The 16,933-nt window shown below is 40.0% G+C and overlaps 1 protein-coding gene across 6 annotated transcripts in view; it reads right to left on the reverse strand.

The window, feature by feature from the left end:
* HS6ST2 (heparan sulfate 6-O-sulfotransferase 2) overlaps positions 1-16,933 on the reverse strand; it is a 364,462-nt gene that overhangs the window by 37,923 nt on the left and 309,606 nt on the right. The window lies entirely within an intron of this gene.

Consider the following 16,933-nt stretch of genomic DNA (forward strand, 5'->3'; position numbering starts at 1 on the left):
TTCTTGGACCTCCTATTGCTTAGCACAAAATGCCTTGATCATTGTAGGCATTTGGTAATGGATACTGACTCCCATATTGTAAAAAAGAAGAAAAAATAAACAGCCATCCATAATTCTATGCATTTGTTTTTTTCTTTGCCACCAAGTGGATGACAGAGACACATAGTCTTAGGTAAAGAAAACCAGTCTCCAGACTTGATGTGTTTAAAAGGACAAAGCTGTTTATGTATAACTCATCCATAAAATATGACTGCTAAAGAATAGTAGAGAAATGAATATTTGGTGAGGCACCAGGCATATGGTTGGGAAAAGGCATGATGGCCTGTGATAATAGGGACAACCACTGCAGACATGGCATAAGGACGGTAAACACGCTCAGTGAAGAGTATAACCATGTCAACTTTGCTTATGTGGAGATGAACTCCCTCCCCCCAAGTTCCTGAAAACACTAAAAAGAGTATTTGTGACTAGTTATTTTTTGCAAGGTTTTAAGGACATGATATTGCTTGTTTTCACACTTTCTTGGTAATGCCAGGAGGCGTGACAAGAAGAAATTATCTGCATTTCACAGAAGAGGAGCAGTCCTAGGAGAGTAATGCAGATGGATAGTAGCAGCATACTATTTACTGACAAAGATCACAATTGAAGTAGGTACCCTGGTGCCTACCATGAAGACACAAAATAGCTTGATCACTCTTGAAGGTTCCATAGGCATGAAATGGGAGATGAGGGTAAACGTGCAGATGCTAGATAGGAAGCATCGCATTAAAGCCCATAAAGCACACATCTCCTCCACAACAATAATGAGAAAGAGGGAAGAGCCACTTGGAGGCAAGCCTACCACTACTGCTTCTGTCAAATATGATCTGTGATGCCAAAAAAGCAAATGCTTAGATTTTAAGGCTTAGAGAATCACTGTTCTGACTCAACTCCACAATCCAGCCAGGCTAGGAGCCTGTCTTTGCTGAGGCACTTGGATATGATCCATGCTAAGCAAGTGATGAGTTCTCCTTGAACCAATGTCATGGGATAGTTTTAAGATTAAATGAGAAAATGCGTGCATTTAAAGCACCTAGAATAGGGACTGTTGCATAGGAAGCACTTGGTAAATGTGACTACTTATTTCAAAATTCCTGGTCCTTGTTATCATTGGAAGTCTTGACTACTTTTGTTGGGAATGAATTCTGTAAGTTCTCTACCTAATTTTTTTTAATTATTAGAAAATTTGGGCATATCCAGTCTTGCTTCCCTCCCTTTTCATATGTATCCCCAAATTTTACTCTGGGCTTTGCAGACAATGATGGCCAAACATATCAGGTCAGATTGCATAGGACAAGACAACTGATAATTTTGACTAATTTATCCAGTCAATTCAAACATCCAGCTTTTTCAGTTCCCACCTCCTTCCATATTCAACCCAATTCAAGTAGCCCAAAACAGTAGCTTGTGGTATCATATAAATATATGCTTTGAACAATATGATGTTCTTCTTGAATCATCTTCACCATCCACAATCTTTCCAGGGATGCTAGTCACATGTGTACTGATGATTTGTGCTTCTAATGCATGTGACATCTTAATCATTCAGTACAAATGCTGCTTCAAGCAAGCATTAACAGACGGTGGCCTGTATTTTATAGCATCACAAGCATTTTCCAGGCAAAATTTATAGTTTAATCACCAGTGCACTGAGTCCTGCCTCATTGTTCCTTTTTGTTTAATCTTTAGCAAGCAACCATCCTGAAAACTCAAAGCATGTTTTTAATGAAGTAATCACCATTGACCAGTAATGCAGTTTTATTTCTGTCCTCCTCACTCCTCTATCCTCAGGTTGTGTGCATACAACTCAGATAGTAATAAAAGTGTCAGACAAGTGCCTGGGATCTAGATCTAAGTCCACAGCCATGGGAGGCTGCACCCAGAAAGGCAGCCTGAAGTTTTGCATGGGCCGCACAGTTCCAGGGGGAGAGAAATGTGCAGTTGCTCTGCCTTTATATTTCCCTTGCTTTTACTTACTAAACCCAATGCATAGGATCTTTCCATTACAAACACTCACTGAGGCTGCAGTGCAAGTAGAGGTGATTTTGTGGAGTCTGGGGAGCAAGACAGGGAGAGGCGACCAGGAATCCAGCTCTGGGACATTCCGGTCCTTCCAACACTAAAGAGCCATTTTCCCCCCTGAAGAGCCAGCCCATCATAGCAGCATCTGCAGGGCAACTAGCACAGCCACACCCAGCCTCAAGCTCTGCAGGGAAACAAGGAATCTGAATACCCCCAGGGAGCCCTCAGGGACTGGGTTGAGGGGCCATTTGGTCCTGGAAAAGAATACAGTAACACCCTCACCGAGAGCCCGTGTAAGAAATAGATGCATGAGTAAATACACTGAAAGCAGGCAGACAAACAAAGCGAGCAGATTGGTCCCATATGCCTGAAATCAAGAATGTGGAGACAGACACAGAGGAACTGTGGATTTCTGGGGACTTCAACGTGGTGCTAACTACCTAACAGGAAACTGAGAAGTGGCTGACAGAACAGTAGAGAGGGGTCTTAAAACAGCCCCCATGGGACATTAAAACTCAGCTGAAGCAGTGACACTTCACTGCTTCACTGTTTTATTTTTTATCGTTTACTTAAGAAAGAAAAGGAAAACAATTTTCTTTATTTTTAATTTATTATTATTATTATTATTATTATTATTATTATTACTATTATTATTTAACCTTTTTTGGATTAGTGTTCTACATTCTATTTTTATGTTTTATCATTATTTTACTTTATCTCCTTTTCTTTTTGCCAACCTTTTCTTTCTCACTTATCCCTTTTTCACCCTGTTTCTCTTCTGTTCCTGCTTTAGTATTCCTCTCTCCTTTCTTTTTACTCCTTGTTAAAAATTGATCTTATCTGCATTATTGATGCATTACTATTATAGTAGTCTCTGGTGGCTTACTCATATATCTAATTTCCTCTCCCCTGCTCCAAGTCCATGCACCCTTCTTTTTCTCTTTCTTCACTAGCCCAGTGGTTGGCAAACTCAGTAGTGAACAGAGCAAAATATCAACAGTACAATGATTGAAATTTCTTTTGAAAGCCAATTTTTTAAAACTTAAATTTCTTCTAACGTCACTTCTTCAAAATAGACTCACCCAAGCCATGGTATTTTGTGGAAGAGCCACACTCAAGGAGCCAAAGAGCCACATGTGGCTCATGAGCTGCAGTTTGCTGACCACTGCACTAGCCAACTTTTTAAGCTTTTGTTTTTCCTCTCCTCACTTGCTCTCTTCTTCCCCTAATTGCTAATTAGTTTCACTCACCAAACTAAGCCTATTTGCTCTCTACTCTATTCTTCTTTTCCAAAAATAGATGAATAGATAGATAGATAGATAGATAGAAAAAAGAAAGGGGAAATTTTATTTTATTGATTATTTTGTTTTTTACTTTTCTTCTTATCCACTCATTCTCTTTCTACCTCCTCTATTCTGAACCATGGCCATTCCCCCATTCATTCAATTACTTTACCTTACTTTCTGGAAATAAGCTCTGCCTCTTCAGAGTCAGCTCCCCCCGCCTTTTTTTGGGGGGGGGTGTTTTTGTTTACATTTTTTTTGGTTTAATTGTTTGTTTTGTGGAGTTTTCTCCCCATATGTGCTTATTTTTCTCCCTTCTTTTTTCTTCTTTTTCTTTTCTCAATATCATTTTTGCACTCTTTTCTCTCCCCTAATTCTCTTTTCTCTGGTGGTCACTATTATTGGGTTATAGGCTTTGTGAATACATTCTTGTTTTCTTGCCAAAGTTGTGTCTAGTTGATAATCTAGACACAGATTGTGTCTTGTCAAGTAGTATTTTGTGCCTTCTGGTCAACGTGGTAGAGAGTGAGCCACATAATCAGACACCCTGAGAGGAGCAAAAATGGGGAGACAAAGAAACAGGCCTCATACAAAAGAAAAGGAGGAATCACCAAAAAGGGGGTACATGAAATGGAGGCAAGCAATATGTAAGAGAAAGAATTTAGAGCAATGCTCACAAGGATGCTGAAAAGGATGGAAGACAAAGTCAGCAACATGTGTAAGAATCAAGAGGAAATGAAGAAGAACTAGGAGGAAATGATGAATGACATATCTGCAATAAAGAACACAATGGAAAGTATCAACATTAGACTAGAAGAAGCTGAGGACCACATCAGCAAGCTAGAAGACAAGGTAGGAAAAAACACCCAAGCAGAGCAGCAACTGGTAAAAAAAAACACACACAAAACAAAACAAAGCAAAGCAAAAAACACACAAACTTTAAAAGCAGGAGGAGAGCCTAAGTGAGCTTTGGGACAAAATGGGTGCCAGAAAGAGAGGAAACTGAGCAAGAAATGGAAAACTTATTTGAAGAAATAATGACAGAAAACTTCCCTGATATTGGGAAGAAAAAACTCACACAAGTTCAAGAAGCACACAGAGTCCCAAACAAGATGAATCAAAAAAGACCAACAACAAGACACATCATAATTAAGTTGGCAAACACCAATGACAAAGTAAGAATCTTAAAGGCTGCCAGAGAGAGACAGAAAGTTATCTATAAGAAATCTCAAATTAGATTATCAACTGATTTCTCAACTGAAACACATCAGGCCAGAAGGAAATGGAATGGAATATACACAGTTATGCAAAGCAAGGGACTGAATCCAAGAATACTGTACCCAGCAAAGCTATCATTCAAAATTGAAGGTGAAATAAGGAGCTTCATAGACAAAAAGGGGCTAAGGAAGTTTATTGCCACCAAGCTACCAATGCAGGAAATGATAAAGGGACTGCTGTAAAAAGAAGCAAGGAAAGAAGGAACACAGACACAAAGAATAAAAATAGCGACAAATAACTACCTATCAATAATAACCTTAAACGTAAATGGATTAATGCTCTAATCAAAAGATATAGGGAAGCTAAATGGATAAGAAAACATGACCCATATATCTGTTGTCTATAAGAGACCCACTTCAGAAAAAAGGACTCACACGGACTGATAGTGAAGTGATGGAAAAAATTTTCAGGCAAATGGAAATTTTAAAAAAAAAGCTAGGGTAGCAATACTAATATCTGACAAAATAGACCTTAAATTCAAGGCCATAACAAGAGATAAGGAAGACTACTTCATAATACTAAAGGGAGTAATTGAACTAGAGCACATACATCTAGTAAACATATATGCACCCAATATAAGAGCACTTAAGTACATTAGAAAACTTGTGGAAAATATCAAGAGAGATATTGATAGCAATACAGTCATAGTAGGGGGCTTTAATACCCCATTGACACCACTGGATAAATCCTCTAAACAAAAAAATCAGCAAAGAAACACTGATCCTAAATGACTCACTAGATCAGATGGAATTAATTGACATCTTCAGAACATTTCACCCCAAAGCTGCAGAATATATATTCTTCTCAAGTGCATATGGGACATTTTCAAAGATAGACCACATATTGGGACACAGAAAAAGTCTCTTCAAATTCAAGAAGATATAAATCATATCCAGCATCTTCTCAGATCACAAGGGCATAAAATTAGAAACCAACTACAATAAAAACAATGAAAAAAAATGCAAACACTTTGAGGCTAAATAGCATGCTATTAAACAATGACTGGGTTACCAAAGAGATCAAAGAAGAAATAAAAAGCATCCTGGTAACAAAACAAAAATGAAAACAAAAAAATCCAAAATCTATGGGACACAGTGAAAGCAGTCTTGAGAAGGAAGTTCATAGCTCTACAAGACCACCTCAAAAAATGGTAATAAATTATCTAACCCTAAAACTTACAGAATTACAAAGAGAGCAACAAGAAGAGCCCAGAGTATGCAAAAGGAAGGAAATAATAAAGATCAGAGTGGAAATAAATGACATAGAGACAAAAAAAAATACAACAGATAAATAAAACCAAGAGCTGGTTCTTTGAAAGAATAAACAGCATTGATGAACCACTAGCCAGGCTCACCAAGAAGCAAAGAGAGAGAACTCAAACAAAACCAGAAATGAAAGAGGTGAAGTAACAACAAACCCCACAGAAATACAAAGGATTGTAAAAATATACTACAAACAACTCTACGCCAACAAACTGGACAACCTAGATGAAATAGACATATTCCTAGAAAAATAAAAGCTTCCAAAACTCAATCAGGAAGAATAAAAAAACCTGAATAGGCCAATAACTACTGATTAAATTGAAGCAGTAATAAAAAATCTTCCAGCAAACAAAAGACCTGTTCTGGACAGCTTTACAGGGAAGTTCTATCAAACATTCAAAGAAGAATTAAAACTGATCCTTCATAGACTATTCAAAAAAAAATTGAAGAGGAAGGCACACTTCCAAGCTCCTTCGATGAAGCCAGGATTACCCTAATTCCAAAACCAGGCAAAGACACCACAAAGAAAGAGAACTGCATGCCAATATCCTTGATGAACATAGATACTAAAATCCTCAACAAAATTCTAGCAAATCAGATTCAGCAACACATTTGAAAGATCATACACCATGACCAAGTGGGATTTATTCCTGGGATGCAAGGACGGTACAATATCCGCAAATCAATAAATGTGATACATCACATAAACAAACTGAGTCAATAATCACATAATCATATCAATCAATGCAGAAAAAGCATTTGACAAAATCCAACTGCCTTTATTGATAAAAACTCACAGCAAAGTGGGAATAGATGAAGCATACCTCAATATAATAAACACCTTATATGACAAACTGACAGTCAACATCATACTCAATGGGCAAAAACTAAAACCATTTCCCCTAAGAACAGGAACAAGACAGGGAGGCCCACTTTCACCACTCCTGTTTGAAATAGTACTGGAAGTGCTAGCCATAGTGATCAGACAAGAAGAAGAAATAAAAGACATCCAAATTGGAAACAAAGAAGTAAAACTGTCATTAATTGCAGATGACATGATACTGTACATACAAAACCCCAAAGACTCCATCAAAAAACTAGTAGACTTAATAAATGAATTTGGCAATGTAGCAGGATACAAAATTAACACCCGGAAATGTAAAATGGCTTTTTTATACGCCAATAATGAACTCACAGAAAGAGAAACTAAAAATACAATCCCATTTACCATTGCACCTAAAAAAGTAAGATACCAAGGAATAAACTTAACTAAGGAGGCAAAAGACCTGTACTAGGAAAACAAGAGGACATTGAAAAAAGAGATAGAGGAAGACATAAACAGATGGAAGAACATATCATGTTCATGGATTGGTAGAATCAACATCATGAAAATGTCCATACTACCCAAAGCAATCTGTAGATTCAATGCACTCCCCATTAAAATACCAACAGCATATTTCACAGACCTAGAACAAACTCTCCAAAAATTCATATGGAATAAAAAAAGACCCCAAATAGCCACAGCAATCCTGAGAAAGTAGAACAAAGTTGGAGGGATCACAATTCCAAATACAAAGCTATATTACAAAGCCACTGTTCTTAAAACTCCCTGGTACTGGCAAAAGAACAGACATATAAACCAATGGAACAGAACAGAGAACCCAGAAATTGACCCAATCCAATGATGCTCAATTAATATTTGACAAAGGAGGCAAGAGCGTACAATGGAATCAAGACAGTCTCTTCAATAAATGGTGCTGGGAAATTTGGTCAGATACATGCAAAAACAATGAAACTAGATCACGAACTTACACCATACACAAAAACAAACTCAAAATGGCTAAAGGACTTAAATGTAGGACGGGAAACCATAAAAATCCTACAAGACTCCATAGGCAGCAAAATATCAGACATATGTCATAGCAATATCTTTACTGATACAGCTCCTAGGGTAATGGAAACGAAGGAGAAAATAAAGAAATGGGACTACATCAAAATAAAAAGCTTCTGCAGAGCAAAAGAAACCATCAACAAAACAACAAGAAAGCTCACTGCATGGGAGAACATATTTGCCAATGATATCTCAGATAAGGGTTTAATCTCCAAAATTTACAGAGAACTCAGACAACATAACAAAAGGAAGATAAAAAACCCAATCAAAAAATGGGCAAAGGACCTAAATAGATACTTTTTAAAAGAGGACATACAGAAGGCAGAGAGACAGATGAAAACATGCTCAAAGTCACTAATCATCCCAGAGATGCAAATCAAAACAACAATGTGGTACCATCTCACACCTGTCAGAATGACTATCATCAACAAATCAACAAAGGACAAGTGCTGGTGAGGATGTGGAGAAAAAGGAACCCTCGTGCACTGCTGGTGGGAATGCAGACTGACTGGTGCAGCCACTGTGGAAAACAGTTATGGAGATTCCCTAAAAAATTAAAAATGGAACTGCCATTTGACCCAGTAATCCCACTTCTGGAAATATATCCCAAGAAACCAGAAACACAAATCAGAAAGGACATATGCACTCCTATGTTCATAGCAGCACAATTTATAATAGGTGAGATTTGCAAACAGCCTAAGTGCCCATCAGCAAATGAATGGATTAGAAAACTGTGGTACATCTACACAATGGAATACTACACTGCTATAAAAAGGGAAGAAAGTTTCACCATTTGCAACAGCATGGATGGACCTGGAGGACATTATGCTAAGTGAAATAAACCAGTTGGAGAAAGATAAATATCACATGATCTCACTCATATGTGGGATATAATGAACAACATATACTGATAAACAAAAATAGATCCAGAGATAAAGAAACAGAGAAGACCATCCAACCTCAGAGAGAAGGGGGAGGGGGGGTAAGAGATCAACCAAAGGACTTGTATGCATGCATATTAGCATAACCAATGGACATGGATACTGAGGCGAGGCGGTGGGGGGCTTGTCCTGGGGGGGTGGGAGTGGCTGGGGGAGGAGTCAATCGGGGAAAAAGATTGTAACACTTCAAACAATAAAAAGAAAAAAGAAATATCAAGAGAAAAAATAAATAAATTATATATGCTAATATTTTTATACTTGCTGAGTATGAAAGTATTAATACAAACAGCTTAGACCTAGTAAAACATTTAAAACCTACATTTTATAATTGAGAAAATTGAAGCACAGAGAATTTAAATAAGAGATAGGAGCAAAGTACTACTGTGCTAATCAAAAGGGAATAACAGAATCATCAGTAAATCTATCATCTTGTTTTTTACATCTTAGTATGTATCTCAGCTCAGGTATTTTTATGTACATCTAGAGGTCCGATGCACGAAATTTGTGCAAGGGCCTAGGCCCTGGCCCCGCCCGCCACCACCATGGCCTGGGGCCTCTGCAGTGGCCGCCACCTGCTCTCTCCTTGTTGGGGGCTTCTTCAGCCTCTGCCTCAGCCCCCACCTGCCTCCACCTCAGACCCTGCCTGCCACCACCACAGCCTGGGGCCTCTGCTGCCCCTCTCTGGGCCACCACCCACTGCGACTTTGTCCAGAAGGAAGGACACCTGGAAGGACATCCAATCTAATTAGCATATTACGCTTTTATTATTATAGACTAGAGGCCTGGTGCATGAAAATTCATGCAATGGAGGGGTAGTCCCTCAGCCCAGCCTGCCCCCTCTCACAGTTTGAGAGCCCTCAGGGGCAGGAGGCAACCTGGCAATTATGGAAAGGTGATGCCCCATCACACCGCTGCTGCTGCCACTACTGGCAGCAAAGCCTCGGCCAGCCCTGGTTACCTGAGCCTCGGGCAGCCCTGGGTGGCTGGGCAGCAGACATCTGAGGCTTGTCTGCACCTCGGGTGATGGCTGGGCAGCCGCCATCTGAGGCTTGCCTGTGCCTTGGGCCGGCCCTGGGTGGTTGGAAGGTTGAGAGAACTGGGGGACTCCAGAGACAGGTGTGTGGAGCAGCCGTGCTTGCCAGTGGGCGGGGCCAGCCTTGCTGCATGTCTGCCACCCCAGCGGGGCTGAGGGGACTTGGTGCCTCCATCTTGTGGCTGTGGGTGCCACCATCTTTGAGGGTGTGGCAGTCAATTAGCATATTCACCCCTTATTGGCTGTGGGCACTGCCATCTTTGTGACAGTGTGAGGGTCAATTAGCATATTATCTCTTTATTAGATAGGATAGCTATTTTTAAATAAAATAACACTATTCATAAAAAAAAGAATTGCCCAGCCACTGTTGCTCAGTGGTTTAATCAGATCAACTTGATTTGATTGGATCAACTAAATTATATCTGATCCACTAGGTCTAACATGATCAACTTTATTTAAATGGATCAGCTGAATATAATCCAATCAACTAGATTTAACCCTATCAACTTGATCAACTAAATTTAATCTGACCAACTTGGCTTGATTGCATAAGAAAGTAACAGTTGGATTCCCAGTCAGGGCCCATGCCCAGGTTGTGGGCTCAACCCCCCAGTGAGGGGCATGCAGGAGGCAGTCAATCAATAATTCTCTTCCTCTCTCTCTTAATAAGTTAAATATATATATGTATATATATATATATATCTCCTATCTAATAATGAGGGAATATAGTAATTGTCCTTCACACCATCGCAAAGATGGCGGCACCCATATCCAATAAGGAGGGAATATGCTAATTTACTGCCATGTCCTCAAAGATGGCAGTGCCCATGACCAATAAGGAGTGAATATGCTAATTGACTGCCACACCCTCAAAGATGGCAGCACGCCAATCCCCTCAGCCCCACCGGGGTGGCAGGCATGTGGCAAGGCCGGGTCCACCCCCAGGAGGGCCCGGCTGCTCCGTGCTCTTGCCTCCAGAGTCCCCTAGTCCCCTCATCCCCCCAGCCCCTCAGGGCCACTTGAGGCTCAGGTAATCAGGGCTGGCCGAGGCTTGCACTGCTAGCAGTGGCAGCAGCAGAGGTGTGATGGGGTGTCACCTTCCACGGATCGCCGGGTCATCTCCCGCCCCTGAGGGCTCCCAGACTGTGAGAGGGGGCAGGCTGGGCTGAGGGACCCCCCTTCCAGTGCAAGAATTTTCATGCACCGGGCCTCTAGTATATACACTGAGTGACCAGATTATTATGATCTCTCAACACATAATAATCTGGCCACTCAGTATATATCCTATATAATAAAAGGCTAATATGCAAATTGTCCCCTCGACCAGGAGTTCGACTAGCAGGCAGGCCGGCCAACTGCCTATGTCCCCTCACGCTGGCCAGGCTGGCCGGACTCCACCCATGCACAAATTCATGCACCAGGCCTCTAGAGATCATAATAATCTGGCCACTCAGTGTACACACAATGCTGCATGATTAATTTATTTAAAGAGATCTTTGAACAGCCATATATTACAGCTGATTAGCAGGAGGTTAAACTTCAAAGTATTCCAAGCCTATGTGTTATTTACCCTTGTTAGTAAAAGTATTTTTCTAATGTCATAGGCTACATTCCTGCCTTCTTAATAAATATGATTTCTGGGATAGATCTGATTTTTTGCAGTGACTAAAGTTCTCTCATGACCCTGGATAGGGAATATTGAAGAAAAAGACAATTAGGCTACAAATGAACTGATTCTCAGGCACACTATACTGAAAGCTGTGTTTAGAAATACATTCTTATTCCATATATATATTTCAGAGAGGAAGAGGGAGATGGAAACATCAATGAAGAGAGAGAATCATTGATAGACTGCCTCCTGCATGCCCCACACTGGGGATCGAGCCTGCAACCCAGGCATGTGCCTTGACCGGGAATTGAACCATGACCTCCTGGTTCATAGGTGGACACTCAACCACTGAGCCATGCCAGCTGGGCTAGGAATACATTCTGACATCAGTTTATAATTTTGTCATTTGTCTTTTTCTATAAGGAAGCAATTGCAGGAGGGAACAAAGGGGAGAATGAAAAAAAAAGTAGGAATGCATGGAGATAGACAGATAATAGTTTAATGCTTTGGTATGTCACAAGCCTCTGTGATATTAGACTTAATCTAATAGGTAAAATAAGGTACTATTGACATCATCATCACATGAAATTACAGTAGTTATTTGAAAAGTTCAATACTTACTTAGTCATTGATTGCTATCTTCATACAACATACATTGTGAAGTGAAAGCATGCACACACACACACACACACACAGTTTCATACACAGAGGCAAAACTAGGTATTTCAGTGGTAGTCACAGCCGTCTGTCTTAGAAGTAATACAAAGCTCTCAATGAGAGGAAACGACATAATCATGAGATCATAGTATGCAGGACTTGACTCTCGTGATGTATATATAAACAGCTGAATCTGAACATAAAACTGTACCACTCTGAGTTCATACTAAAGAAACAAGACATCACCTCTTCTTTACTAAAGCAGGAAAGTTTTTATTTTGGCCCCTGCCAACCTAAACCAAAAATGTGTTGGTGTGTTTAGTTTATTTATGAAGGTATATGCTCCTGACTACTTTCATCTAGAGCAGTGGATCTCAACCTTTCTAATGCCGCGACCCTTTAATACAGTTCCTCATGTTGTGGTGACCCCCAACCATAAAATTATTTTCGTTGCTACTTCATAACTGTAATTTTGTTACTGTTATGAATCGTAATGTAAATATCTCTGTTTTCTGATGGTCTTAGGCAACCCTGCTAGCGGTTCTCAACCTGGGGTCGCGACCCACAGGTTGAGAACCGCTGCTGTAGAGCCTAAGACCATCGGAAAACACAGATATTTACATTACGATTCATTAACAGGAGCAAAATTACAGTTATGAAGTAGCAACAGAAATAATTTTATGGTTGGGGGTCACCACAACATGAGGAACTGTATTAAAGGGTCGCGGCATTTGAAAGGTTGAGAACCATTGACTAGAGGCTGCTGAATAGATAAACAGGTCTTTTTGTTATGAGACAATTTTAGCAAAGCCAAGTTAGAGTCAGTCTTTCGGTGGCATCTGCTACCAGTGTAGGCTCTGGGTAGATCTGTGAAGTGAGCAAGGTTTGACTTGGTTATCTCATATTTCCCTTTTGTACTGCTTTTTCTCCATTTTAGCATCTTTCTCTCTCTCTAGCCTGATTCATTTAACCAGCATTTATAGTATTTAGTTCAACATTTATGGTATCATTTACGAGGCACTTTGCTTGGGTGGTCTGTCTAGACCTGTAATATGCATGGCATTCACTAGTATTTGAAAGCTGAACTAGGTCTTTGTCATTCCATAGCCTATGTGAAAAACATTTCAGGCTGAGAGGAGTGATTGATTTACATCAGCAGCAGCAACTGCCTGCAATCTAATGTTTAAATTGATGCCTGTGAATCAGTTTACACACACACACACACACACACACACACACACACACACACACACACACACCACCTCAACCTTGGTTGGCTGATTTGGGGGAGGCTAGCTGTAGTGATCTGCAAGTTCTCTTTATTGTTTCCTGAATGAAGTGGTGTGTTAAAGGCTTGAGATCACTCAACAAAAATGTTGAGAAAAAGTGACTGTCCAAACACAACTAAAATGATGGTATTTTAGAGAAAAGTAAAGCATCTAAAAATTGCATACTATTTCCTTTTTCCATTATTACTGATACATTTTTTTAAAAGTATAATGATTCGAATTTCTCCTCAAAGTCTCCATTTTCACAGTGGCTAACAGAATCAACCCACAGAGGTATCATGGCATATGGAGGGCAGTGCACTCAACCAGACATCCTGAGACAAGGCTCCAAGCCTCCTTCAGCATGGTTAGTTGAAGTACCTTGCTATCTGGGAGAAGAACGGTGGCATACATTGTAGAAAAAGCATGGGACAAGTATGAGAAGATTGGAATTCTAGGCTCACCTCTGTGACTAACTAGATATGTGACGGGGAAGTGACCAACCCTTAAGCCTTCATATCCTTATCTTTCAGCAAGAGAGTTGGTCTCATGTAAAGTACATTTTGATACAAAATGAAAATTTGTAATGGCTCTTGTGGCTACCACATATGTTCAGCCTTCACAGTTTAAGTGCTTGCTGGGAACAACCCAATGGGTCAGTGAGTGGATTGTTTGTAGCCTGATATGTTGGTCAGAATAAGAGAATCACATTACCAAAGAGAACCAAATGTGAGGTTAAATGCAGTGACCTGGCCTGGTTGGTCATGGGTCAACCTTGGCAAAACCTATGCTTCCTGTTCTCAGAGGTATGGTTCTGCACTGATAGGTGTTTGTGAGTTTTTTTCTTCTTTTTTTCTGTTCTGTCAATTTGGTTCACTGTTGGCAGAGAAGCAATTGGGTGTACCTCCCTCAAAGTCATTTCCAGGGTAGCTGGCTCTGCCGCTCAGACACACCCCATTCCATCAGTTCCTCCCCAAAACATAGGGTTGACTATCCAGTTTCAGGTCCAGGCAATGAAACAGCAAGCAGAACTGACACAACTTTCATGCTGTAGGTTTCTTAAGCTACTCAGCATGCTACACTGCATGTCAGTTGCCCCAAATAGATTGAAGTCAGAAAAAAAGGCACAATTGGCCATTCAGTTTTAACTTTGACCTAATCCACAACTCCAACTTGTTCTTATCAACATCCAAGGATTTTGCCCACCTTAGTGACTAATTTGCATTTACCACTTCTGACCTAGACTTGCTACCTGGTAAGTGGAGATAATTAGAGGGTTTAGGGGTCATTTCTCAGAAGACTTCATTGATTTCTCCACATGATGTCTTCCCCACCTCAACCCTGGCATTGCCTCTGACATAGCACCATATGTTTGCTTCATCGTAAACACCTCATCACCATTCTCTGTCTCTCCTCTAATAAGACTCTGAGCTCCTTAAAAGCACTTATTGTATCTTGTTTTTCTCTAATTTGTCCCAGGGTCTAGCACAAAGGCACAAAATAAAAGCTCAATATTCTGTAGTTATTATTATTATAAATATTGTTAAAATAGGGTTTTCCCAAAATTTTTCATTTGGAGACCCCATGTAGGCTCACAATATCCTCTCGAAGCTTCAATTTCCTCATACGTACAATAGAAATAATAATGGTGCTTATTTCATGAGCTTTTGGTGGGTTAGGATTTATGAGACAAAATGTATCAAGAGGTTGACCCACAGCACTCCCTCAACACATATTAGATATTATTTTTAGCCATGATGTATATTTGAGGCACCTTGACTTTTGCATTTTTTTTCTTTGAAAAAACAGGACACCCAATTTCTTTTCAGAGAAGAAAAGAACACTCTATCTCCCAACCTTTATCTTGTCTCAGAATAACAGAGAAACTCTTAAAGTCTGCTCCATATCCCACTGTCATTAAGTCAAATAACAAGAGAAAACCCAGCTGAGCAGCAACCTCAATGCTGATTAGTGTGAAAATACACCACAGGAATATGTCCCGGGGTACAGAAATCTACCTGTCTCCATCCACCACCACCGCGCACTCCCAAACAAACAAACAAACAAAAAATACATAGGAAATAACCACTTTGAATTATAAAAGATGTGCATACCCATTGCTAGATACTGTTCTCGAAAGTGTGAAAAATGCCCCCCCCCCAATAGTTTCCCCATATTCATGGAAGATCAGTACTGCTTCTGTTGACAAAAATATCCTTGGAAGGAGAAAATGTGCAGAGACAGAATTTTTTTATCCCCCTGAAAACTGATGGGAGATAAGTAAGAAAAAGGATAGCTTGAATACATACCCATGAAGAGGATATTGGATATTGGAAAACTTTTTTATTTTACATCAATAGTCAACAAAAATAATGAAGAATTAAAAAGAACTAACAATCTGAGTTATGAACATGGCAAATAAGAGACACGTAGCTCTGAATATGTGAAGAGGGAGGCCCTCACCCTGGCATAAGCTTGGGATGTGTCCAAATGCAGCAAGGGCAATATAAGATTGTGTTTATCTACTTAAGAATGCATTTATGCTGGCTTCCCACTGTTAACAACCTGGATATGGCATTAGGTATGCATTCTCTATGTCATCTTAACTCAAATGTTACCAACTGTTTCTTTTGTGGCTCACACAGATTCTGCACTCAAAAAGTATGAGGCTAGGATCCTACAAAGCCAAAAGAAACAAAACAATGCCCCTTTCAAAATGCAACAGCCATCATAATTATACATCAGGGTCTAATAAATGGGAGATTGCATCCTGCCTTGTCAGTGTGACGTTTGTGTACAAGGTACCTGGACAGGGCCTGTCATTTCTGCAAGCACGGGGTTGTTAAAACTGATTCTCCAATGCTGTCTCTATTAACTGAGAGTGCAAGCTGATGATGCATTGGGGCTAATGCGGAAACATTCATCTGCTTGGGAATGTGTACATCAACCTGAAGGAAGGGATGCCTTCATAATTTAGACAGCATTTTGATTGTGGTGCTCAGTGATAAATAACTGAAGTGACTTCTAAATGATCTCTAAGATTTAGTCTTTTGTCTTCACCACTGCTTTTTATATTCTCCAGGATAGCCCACATTCAACTTTATGTGCAAACCTGAAGTGGTATTCAGGAAGAGAAAAAGAGGGGAGGAAAAGGCAACCAATATATCTTTCACTTTGGGAATTGAATATAAAATCACATTAAAAGTGCAGCATTTATGGTCCAAGGCTGAATACATAAAAATTATGACCATTACAAGTTCACCTTTCGTTGCAAAGCCATGCTCTTGTAGTAACATATCTTACTGCTAGATTAGGGCTTTTAGCATGATGAGGGCATCTTTCATCTTCTCCTAGATGTGTCCTGGGTGCTTGTTCTGAGCTGTATTTCTGCCTGTCACAATGTCCCACACCCTAGAGAAAGACAGCTTACAGAGAACCAGAGTCATTCACCAAAGGGCTGTGGCCACTTTGAAAGGGAAGTGCCTAATTGGAGATATTTCATCTGCAGGTGATCACACCATTTCAGATTGCCATGTTCCGCTGAATCCAAAGAGTGAGAGAGATCAGCCAATGTTGTTTTCTGGAATTAGCCCAAAGCAGTAAATACAACATCGCAAATATTCAACCAATACAAGTTTTGGTGATACCAA

The sequence above is a fragment of the Plecotus auritus genome (genome assembly GCF_963455305.1).
Source record: "Plecotus auritus genome assembly, chromosome: X".
Taxonomy (NCBI): domain Eukaryota; kingdom Metazoa; phylum Chordata; class Mammalia; order Chiroptera; family Vespertilionidae; genus Plecotus; species Plecotus auritus.